Source organism: Gadus chalcogrammus, chromosome 22, assembly GCF_026213295.1.
Source record: "Gadus chalcogrammus isolate NIFS_2021 chromosome 22, NIFS_Gcha_1.0, whole genome shotgun sequence".
Lineage (NCBI taxonomy): Eukaryota > Metazoa > Chordata > Actinopteri > Gadiformes > Gadidae > Gadus > Gadus chalcogrammus.
In genome coordinates, this window is record NC_079433.1 from 3,312,958 (window position 1) to 3,323,979 (window position 11,022).

At 34.4% G+C, this 11,022-nt stretch overlaps 1 protein-coding gene across 1 annotated transcript in view; it reads left to right on the plus strand.

Annotated features, from left to right (window-relative positions):
* The window catches only part of rps5 (ribosomal protein S5), an 87,470-nt gene that overhangs the window by 14,819 nt on the left and 61,629 nt on the right, over positions 1-11,022 (plus strand). The gene's annotated exons all lie outside the window — the stretch shown is intronic.

Consider the following 11,022-nt stretch of genomic DNA (forward strand, 5'->3'; position numbering starts at 1 on the left):
TAATGGTCGTCATGAAAAAAAACATAAGGGGTAACACTGTTGTTTTTTATTGGTCATGAAAAAAAACATAAGGGGTAACACTGTTGTTTTTTATTGGTCGTCATGAAAAAAAAATATGGGGGGTAACACAGTTGTTTTTTATTGGTCGTCATGAAAAAATACATAAGGGGTAACAATGTTGTTTTTTATCGGTCGTCATGAAAAAAAACATAAGGGGTAACACTGTTGTTTTTTAATGGTCGTCATGAAAAAAAACATAAGGGGTAACACTGTTGTTTTTTTTTGGTCATCCTGAGAAAAAACATAACGGGTAACACTGTTGTTTTTTATCGGTCGTCATGAAAAAAAACATAAGGGGTAACACTGTTGTTTTTTATTGGTCGTCATGAAAAAAAAAATATGGGGGGTAACACTGTTGTTTTTTATTGGTCGTCATGAAAAAAAACATAAGGGGTAACACTGTTGTTTTTTAATGGTCGTCATGAAAAAAACATAAGGGGTAACACTGTTGTTTTTTATTGGTCATGAAAAAAAACATAAGGGGTAACACTGTTGTTTTTTATTGGTCGTCATGAAAAAAAAATATGGGGGGTAACACAGTTGTTTTTTATTGGTCGTCATGAAAAAATACATAAGGGGTAACAATGTTGTTTTTTATTGGTCGTCATTAAAAAAAACATAAAGCATAACACTGTTGTTTTTGTCAAATAAAATATAAGGGGTAACACTGTTGTTTTTTATTGGTCGTCATGAAAAAAAACATAAGGGGTAACACAGTTGTTTTTTATTGGTCGTCATGAAAAAATACATAACGGGTAACACTGTTGTTTTTTATTGGTCGTCATGAAAAAAAACATAAGGGGAAACACTGTTGTTTTTTAATGGTCGTCATGAAAAAAAACATAAGGGGTAACACTGTTGTTTTTTATTGGTCATGAAAAAATACATAAGGGGTAACACTGTTGTTTTTTATTGGTCGTCATTAAAAAAAACATAAAGCATAACACTGTTGTTTTTGTCAAATAAAATATAAGGGGTAACACTGTTGTTTTTTATTGGTCATCATGAAAAAAAACATAAGGGGTAACACTGTTGTTTTTTATTGGTCGTCATGAAAAAAAAATATGGGGGGTAACACAGTTGTTTTTTATTGGTCGTCATGAAAAAATACATAAGGGGTAACAATGTTGTTTTTTATTGGTCGTCATTAAAAAAAACATAAAGCATAACACTGTTGTATTTGTCAAATAAAATATAAGGGGTAACACTGTTGTTTTTTATTGGTCATGAAAAAAACCATAAGGGGTAACACTGTTGTTTTTTATTGGTCGTCATGAAAAAAAAATATGGGGGGTAACACAGTTGTTTTTTATTGGTCGTCATGAAAAAATACATAAGGGGTAACACTGTTGTTTTTTATTGGTCGTCATGAAAAAAAACATAAGGGGTAACACTGTTGTTTTTTATTGGTCGTCATGAAAAAAAACATAAAGCGTAACACTTGTTTTTGTCAAATAAAATATAAGGGGTAACACTGTTGTTTTTTATTGGTCGTCATGAAAAAAACATAAGGGGTAACACTGTTGTTTTTTATTGGTCGTCATGAAAAAAAACATAAAGCGTAACACTTGTTTTTGTCAAATAAAATATAAGGGGTAACACTGTTGTTTTTTAATGGTCGTCATGAAAAAAAACATAAGGGGTAACACTGTTGTTTTTTTTTGGTCGTCATGAAAAAAAACATAAAGCGTAACACTGTTGTTTTTGTCAAATAAAATATAAGGGGTAACACTGTTGTTTTTTATTGGTCGTCATGAAAAAAAACATAAGGGGTAACACTGTTGTTTTTTAATGGTCGTCATGAAAAAAACCCTAAGGGGTAACACTGTTTTTTATTGGTCGTCATGAAAAAAAACAAGGGGTAACACTGTTGTTTTTGTCAAATAAAATATAAGGGGTAACACTGTTGTTTTTTATCGGTCGTCATGAAAAAAAACATAAAGGGTAACACTGTTGTTTTTTATTGGTTGTCATTAAAAAAAAACATAAGAGGTAACACTGTTGTTTTTGTCAAATAAAATATAAGGGGTAACACTGTGGTTTTTTATTGGTCGTCATGAAAAAAAACATGAAGGGTAACATTGTTGTTTTTTTATTTGTTGTCATGAAAAAAAACATAAGGGGTAACACTGTTGTTTTTGTCAAATAAAATATAAGGGGTAACACTGTGGTTTTTTATTGGTCGTCATGAAAAAAAACATAAAGGGTAACACTGTTGTTTTTATTGGTCGTCATGAAAAAAAACATAAGGGGTAACACTGTTGTTTTTGTCAAATAAAATATAAGGGGTAACACTGTTGTTTTTTATTGGTTGTCATGAAAAAAAACATAAAGGGTAACACTGTTGTTTTTTATTGGTTGTCATGAAAAAAAACATAAGGGGTAACACTGTTGTTTTTTATTGGTCGTCATGAAAAAAAACATAAGGGGTAACACTGTTGTTTTTTATTGGTCGTCATGAAAAAAACATAAGGGGTAACACTGTTGTTTTTGTCAAATAAAATATAAGGGGTGACACTGTTGTTTTTTATTGGTCGTCATGAAAAAAAACATAAGGGGTAACACTGTTGTTTTTTAATGGTCGTCATGAAATAAACATAAGGGGTAACACTGTTGTTTTTTATTGGTCGTCATGAAAAAAAAACATAAGGGGTAACACTGTTGTTTTTTATTTGTCGTCATGAAAAAAAACATAAAGCATAACACTGTTGTATTTGTCTAATAAAATATAAGGGGTAACACTGTTGTTTTTTATTGGTCATGAAAAAAAACATAAGGGGTAACACTGTTGTTTTTTATTGGTCGTCATGAAAAAAAAATATGGGGGGTAACACAGTTGTTTTTTATTGGTCGTCATGAAAAAAAACATAAGGGGTAACACTGTTGTTTTTTATTGGTCGTCATGAAAAAAAACATAAAGCGTAACACTTGTTTTTGTCAAATAAAATATAAGGGGTAACACTGTTGTTTTTATTGGTCGTCATGAAAAAAAACATAAGGGGTAACACTGTTGTTTTTTAATGGTCGTCATGAAAAAAAACATAAGGGGTAACACTGTTGTTTTTTTTTGGTCGTCATGAAAAAAAACATAAAGCGTAACACTGTTGTTTTTGTCAAATAAAATATAAGGGGTAACACTGTTGTTTTTTATTGGTCGTCATGAAAAAAAACATAAGGGGTAACACTGTTGTTTTTTAATGGTCGTCATGAAAAAAACCCTAAGGGGTAACACTGTTGTTTTTTATTGGTCGTCATGAAAAAAAACAAGGGGTAACACTGTTGTTTTTGTCAAATAAAATATAAGGGGTAACACTGTTGTTTTTTATCGGTCGTCATGAAAAAAAACATAAAGGGTAACACTGTTGTTTTTTATTGGTTGTCATTAAAAAAAAACATAAGAGGTAACACTGTTGTTTTTGTCAAATAAAATATAAGGGGTAACACTGTGGTTTTTTATTGGTCGTCATGAAAAAAAACATGAAGGGTAACATTGTTTTTTTTTTATTTGTCGTCATGAAAAAAAACATAAGGGGTAACACTGTTGTTTTTATTAGTCGTCATGAAAAAAAACATAAGGGGTAACACTGTTGTTTTTGTCAAATAAAATATAAGGGGTAACACTGTTGTTTTTTATTGGTTGTCATGAAAAAAAACATAAAGGGTAACACTGTTGTTTTTTATTGGTTGTCATGAAAAAAAACATAAGGGGTAACACTGTTGTTTTTTATTGGTCGTCATGAAAAAAAACATAAGGGGTAACACTGTTGTTTTTTATTGGTCGTCATGAAAAAAACATAAGGGGTAACACTGTTGTTTTTGTCAAATAAAATATAAGGGGTGACACTGTTGTTTTTTATTGGTCGTCATGAAAAAAAACATAAAGCGTAACACTGTTGTTTTTGTCAAATAAAATATAAGGGGTAACATTGTTGTTTTTTATTGGTCGTCATGAAAAAAAACATAAGGGGTAACACTGTTGTTTTTTAATGGTCGTCATGAAATAAACATAAGGGGTAACACTGTTGTTTTTTATTGGTCGTCATGAAAAAAAACATAAGGGGTAACACTTGTTTTTGTCCAATAAAATATAAGGGGTAACACTGTCGTTTTTTATTGGTCGTCATGAAAAAAAACCGTAAAGGAAATAATAGAAATAAACACATACATTTTAATGTCATGTCTATCCTCTTTATTGATGATTGATTATTGTGTATTTCCATCGCCTCAGTGGTGCAGTGGAGTGTACTCTGCTTAAGAGAGAGTGGAGAGAGCTGTGAGCTAACCCCCTGGAGACCGGGGTTCAAGTCCGGTTGATGACCTCTGTTGGTAGACTCTTATTTCTATTTCATGCAAATTATAAAGTCAAGTATAACCATTGTGATGACTTTATTCGGTGTCTTGATGGTGCATTGATAAGTTCGGAGGTTAACACTCTAAACAGCTCAGGTTCGGATCCCCGCAAAAACGTTAACAGGTGTAATACTCTCGATTTTTATTGGTCAACATGGAAAAAACATGAGGGGTAACTGTCGTTTTTTATCGGCCGTCATGAAATAAACATAAGGGGTAACACTGTCGATATTTATCAAATAAAACATAGGGGGTAACACTGTTGTTTTTTATTGGTCGTCATGAAATAAAACATAAGGGGTAACACTCTGGTTTTTTATTGGTCGTCATGAAAACAAAACAAAAGGGGTAACACTGTTGTTTTTTAATGGTCGTCATGAAAAAAAACATAAGGGGTAACACTTAAGTTTTTTATTGGTCGTCATGAAAAAAAACATAAGGGGTAACACTGTTGTTTTTTATTGGTCGTCATGAAAAAAATATATGGGGGGTAACACAGTTGTTTTTTATTTGTCGTCATGAAAAAAAACATAAGGGGTAACACTGTTGTTTTTTATTGGTCGTCATGAAAAAAAACATAAAGCGTAACACTGTTGTTTTTGTCAAATAAAATATAAGGGGTAACACTGTTGTTTTTTATTGTTCGTCATGAAAAAAAACATAAAGCGTAACACTGTTGTTTTTGTCAAATAAAATATAAGGGGTAACACTGTTGTTTTTTATTGGTTGTCATGAAAAAAAACATAAAGGGTAACACTGTTGTTTTTTATTGGTTGTCATGAAAAAAAACATAAGGGGTAACACTGTTGTTTTTTATTGGTCGTCATGAAAAAAAACATAAGGGGTAACACTGTTGTCTTTGTCAAATAAAATATAAGGGGTAACTCTGTTGTTTTTTATTGGTCGTCATGAAAAAAAACATAACGGGTAACACTGTTGTTTTTTATTGGTTGTCATGAAAAAAAACATAAGGGGTAACACTGTTGTTTTTGTCAAATAAAATATAAGGGGTAACACTGTGTTTTTTTATTGGTCGTCATGAAAAAAAACATAAAGGGCAACACTGATGTTTTTTATTGGTCGTCATGAAAAAAAACATAAGGGGTAACACTGTTGTTTTTGTCAAATAAAATATAAGGGGTAACACTGTTGTTTTTTATTGGTCGTCATGAAAAAAAACATATGGGGTAACACTGTTGTTTTTTAATGGTCGTCATGAAAAAAACCATAAGGGGTAACACTGTTGTTTTTTATTGGTCGTCATGAAAAAAAACATAAGGGGTAACACTGTTGTCTTTTATTGGTCGTCATGAAAAAAAACATAAGGGGTAACACTGTTGTTTTTTATTGGTCGTCATGAAAAAAAACATAAGGGGTAACACTGTTGTTTTTGTCAAATAAAATATAAGGGGTAACACTGTTGTTTTTTATTGGTCGTCATGAAAAAAACATAAAGCGTAACACTGTTGTTTTTGTCAAATGAAATATAAGGGGTAACATTGTTGTTTTTTATTGGTTGTCATGAAAAAAAACATAAGGGGTAACACGGGCGATATTTATCAATTAAAACATAGGGGATAACACTGTCGTTTTTATCAAATGAAACATTTGACATTTGTCATTTTTCACTGTCGTTTTTATCGGTCGTCATGAAAAAAACATAACTGTCAATATTTATCAAATAAAACATAGGGGGTAACACTGTTGTTTTTCTTTGGTTGTCATGAAAAAAACAAAAGGGGTAACACTGTTGTCTTTGTCAAATAAAATATAAGGGGTAACACTGTCGTATTTTATTGGTCACCATGGTAAAAAAACATAAGGGGTAACATTGTCGTTTTTATCAAATGAAACATGAGGGGTTACGCTGTTGTTTTTTATTGGTCGTCATGAAAAAAACAAAAGGGGTAACACTGTCGATATTTATCAAATAAAACATAGGGGGTAACACTGTTGTTTTTCTTTGGTCGACATGAAAAAAAAACAAAGGGGTAACACTGTCTTTTTAATCAAATGAAACATGAGGGGTAACACTGTCGTTTTTATCGGTCGTCATGAAAAAAACAAGGGGTAACACTGTCGATATTTATCAAATAAAACATAGGGGGTAACACTGTTGTTTTTCTTTGGTTGTCATGAAAAAAACAAAAGGGGTAACACTGTTGTCTTTGTCAAATAAAATATAAGGGGTAACACTGTCGTATTTTATTGGTCGTCGTGAAGAAAAACATATTTTTAAAAATTAATTGTCCATGTCAAATAAAATATAAGGGGTAACACTGTTTTTTTTCATCAGTCATCATCGGAAAAAAACATAAGGGGTAACACTGTTGTTTTTTATTGGTTGTCATGAAAAAAAACATAAAGGGTAACACTGTTGTTTTTTATTGGTTGTCATGAAAAAAAACATAAGGGGTAACACTGTTGTTTTTTATTGGTCGTCATGAAAAAAAAACATAAGGGGTAACACTGTTGTCTTTGTCAAATAAAATATAAGGGGTAACACTGTTGTTTTTTATTGGTCGTCATGAAAAAAAACATAAAGGGTAACACTGTTGTTTTTTATTGGTTGTCATGAAAAAAAACATAAGGGGTAACACTGTTGTTTTTGTCAAATAAAATATAAGGGGTAACACTGTGTTTTTTTATTGGTCGTCATGAAAAAAAACATAAGGGGTAACACTGTTGTTTTTTATTGGTCGTCATGAAAAAAAACATAAGGGGTAACACTGTTGTTTTTTATTGGTCGTCATGAAAAAAACATAAGGGGTAACACTGTTGTTTTTTATTGGTCGTCATGAAAAAAAACATAAGGGGTAACACTGTTGTTTTTGTCAAATAAAATATAAGGGGTAACACTGTTGTTTTTTATTGGTCGTCATGAAAAAAAACATAAAGCGTAACACTGTTGTTTTTGTCAAATGAAATATAAGGGGTAACATTGTTGTTTTTTATTGGTCGTCATGAAAAAAAACATAAGGGGTAACACGGGCGATATTTATCAATTAAAACATAGGGGATAACACTGTCGTTTTTATCAAATGAAACATTTGAAATTTGTCATTTTTCACTGTCGTTTTTATCGGTCGTCATGAAAAAAACATAAGGGGTAACACTGTCAATATTTATCAAATAAAACATAGGGGGTAACACTGTTGTTTTTCTTTGGTTGTCATGAAAAAAATAAAAGGGGTAACACTGTTGTCTTTGTCAAATAAAATATAAGGGGTAACACTGTCGTATTTTATTGGTCATCATGGTAAAAAAACATAAGGGGTAACATTGTCGTTTTTATCAAATGAAACTTAAAGGGTTACGCTGTTGTTTTTTATTGGTCGTCATGAAAAAAACAAAAGGGGTAACACTGTCGATATTTATCAAATAAAACATAGGGGGTAACACTGTTGTTTTCTTTGGTCGACATGAAAAAAAAACAAAGGGGTAACACTGTCTTTTTAATCAAATGAAACATGAGGGGTAACACTGTCGTTTTTATCGGTCGTCATGAAAAAAACATAAGGGGTAACACTGTCGATATTTATCAAATAAAACATAGGGGGTAACACTGTTGTTTTTCTTTGGTTGTCATGAAAAAAACAAAAGGGGTAACACTGTTGTCTTTGTCAAATAAAATATAAGGGGTAACACTGTCGTATTTTATTGGTCGTCGTGAAGAAAAACATATTTTTAAAAAAAAATGAATTGTCCATGTCAAATAAAATATAAGGGGTAACACTGTTGCTTTTCATCAGTCATCATCGGAAAAAAACATAAGGGGTAACACTGTTGTTTTTCTTTGGTCGTCATGAAAGAAACCACAAGGGGTAACACTGTCGTTTTATATTGGTCGTCATGAAAAATACCATAAGGGGTAACACTGTTGTTTTTGATTGGTCGTCATGAAAAAAAACATAAGGGGTAACACTGTTGTTTTTTATTGGTCGTCATGAAAAAAAACATAAGGGGTAACACTGTCGATATTTATCAAATAAAACATAGGGGGTAACACTGTTGTTTTTCTTTGGTCATCATGAAAAAAACCAAAGGGGTAACACTGTCGTTTTTTATTGGTCGTCATGAAAAAAAACATAAGGGGTAACACTGTTGTTTTTTATTGGTCTTCATGAAAAAAAACATGGGGGGTAACACTGTCGTTTTTTATTGGTCGTCATTAAAAAAAACATAAGGGGTAACACTGTCGTTTTTTATTGGTCGTCATGAAAAAAAACATAAGGGATATAATAGAAATAAACACATACATTTTAATGTCACGAATATCCTCTTCATTGATGATTGAATATTGTGTAATGTCATCGCCTCACTGGTGCAGTGGAGTGCACTCTGCCTAACCCACTGGAGACAGCGGCTACATTTCTGTGGAAAACACAATATCTATAATTTTAAATAAAAAAAATAAAAATAAGGGGTAACACTGTCGTTTTTATCAAATTAAACGTAAAGGGTAACGCTGTCGTTTTTTATCAAATGAAACGTAAAGGGTAACGCTGTCGTTTTTTATCCGTCGTCATGAAAAACCCATAAGGGGTAACACTGTCGAAATGTGTCGAATAAAACATAGGGGGTAACACCGCACACACCGCACACACACGCACATGCGCCGGAACATACACGGAAACGAACACACACACGCGCACACACACACACACACACACACACACACACACACACACACACACACACACACACACACACTCACCCACACGCACGCGCACACAACGCACGTCAAGACAAAGGCAGCGACAAATTCGCCCAGGTAAGACCTTGGGCGATAATAACGATAATGCATACAATACTGATAAGAAACAATGTTTATAATGTATTGTGTCTATCATTAAATATCACTAAATAGAACCACATTAAATAGGACCTTAAATAGAACCTTAAATAGAACCTTATTCCATGTGTGAGTTAGGCCATATTATTTGGTCATAAACTATTTTTTTACAGGAACAAAAACCATTTGAAGTTTGAAATTCCTGTGCATCTGTCCCATCGGAGACTGCAGACGCGCTGTCAAAATATCAAATATCATTTTAATCAACTCAGATTAAAATGCGCTCATGGCTGTTAAAGGGGATGGGAGCTGGCACTCTCATTGGTTTATTGCACGTTACGCCCAAACCACACCTACGGGTTATTAGGCTACTTCAAACCAATCCTTTTTAGATTTGCGCCGGGCGCATGAGTCATTTTTCGCGCCGTAAACTAGCGACATCAGCATGGAACCGCCCACAAAGCTACTTGCGCTTGGCGCTTCTCACTTGCTTTTCAGACCGTTAAAATAGGGCCCGGTATTTCCTGGTTTGTGGCGCAAGTGGTTTCTGAAATGTCAAAATAGCACCAGGGAACGTTTGCGCCATAACACACCTCCTCCTTTCGCCGAGCCGCCCCTTGGGGCACAAGATCATTCCCTAATTTTCCGGCGCGTGGCGCAGGAGGGAAAAGAACGCTCTGCGCCAGTTGCAAATTAGCAACGACACATGCGCCAGTGATTAAGTCAATTGCGCCGGATGCACGATAGGGCCCCTTATGTTTTAAACATAATGCCTCCTCCATCGACACACGCGCAGGCAAGAACACACACACACGCACGTGCACACACCGCAGCGACATTCCCCAGGTAGGACGTTATATTTTTGAAACATAACGCCTCTGCCTTCGACACATGCGCAGGTAAGAACACACACGCACGCGCACACAGCGCAGCGACAATCGCCCAGGTAGGACGTTAAGAAATGATCGAGTTGGAGTGCCCCAAAGTGTGTTCGCACATGGTTCAGCTCTACACTGCCTTTAGCAGAGGCCAGCGTGCCAGAGGCGTAAGACCACAAGGACGGCCAGTTACCAGTTCACTTCACTGTGTGGTTGGGTCCACCTATTTATTTTGTGCTTTAATCTCGCAATTCATTTTTTGGTACACTGAGAGAAGTTGGTATATATTACATTTTACATATCTGCGATGACAATCAATGGATTCTGAATCTAAACTCTTGACCAACTAGAGGTTGAACGCGCTCAACGCACGCGTTAACTCTAGTATCTGTAAAAATCCAACTATTTTGTTACCTTGTATTCAAACTCTGGGTCTTGGGTTCCAAGCAAGCTCTAACCAAACAGTAGGCATGTGGACGCAATATAGGGCTGGTGGTGACACAGTAAGAAAGTAAAAACTCAAGTAAACATTAGTCAACTCGAATGCCATAAATCTACCCAGGCACCAGAAGCTGAGGCTGTGTTGGGAGTGTGTTTGTCACAAAAGCAGGTTGGTTCTACAGCTGGCCGTGTGAGTGATGGAGGAGTAAACAGCTTAGACAGAGCAACACTCTGTCACGAGATCCACGTCAGCAGACAACCATGCTGCCCCTAGCCCACACGCTGTTTATTATCAGCGAATGGCTTATTCACTTACTCTCTCTCTCTCTCTCTCTCTATCTCTCTCTCTCTCTCTCTCTCTCTCTCTCTCTCTCTCTCTCTCTCTCTCTCTATCTCTCTTGTGCTGACCCTCTCTGTCTGTCTCTCTGCCTTTCCCTCCCTCTATCTTAAACTATTTTCCATTACCTTTGTTTTTTTGTTGCTGTAGATGAAAAAATA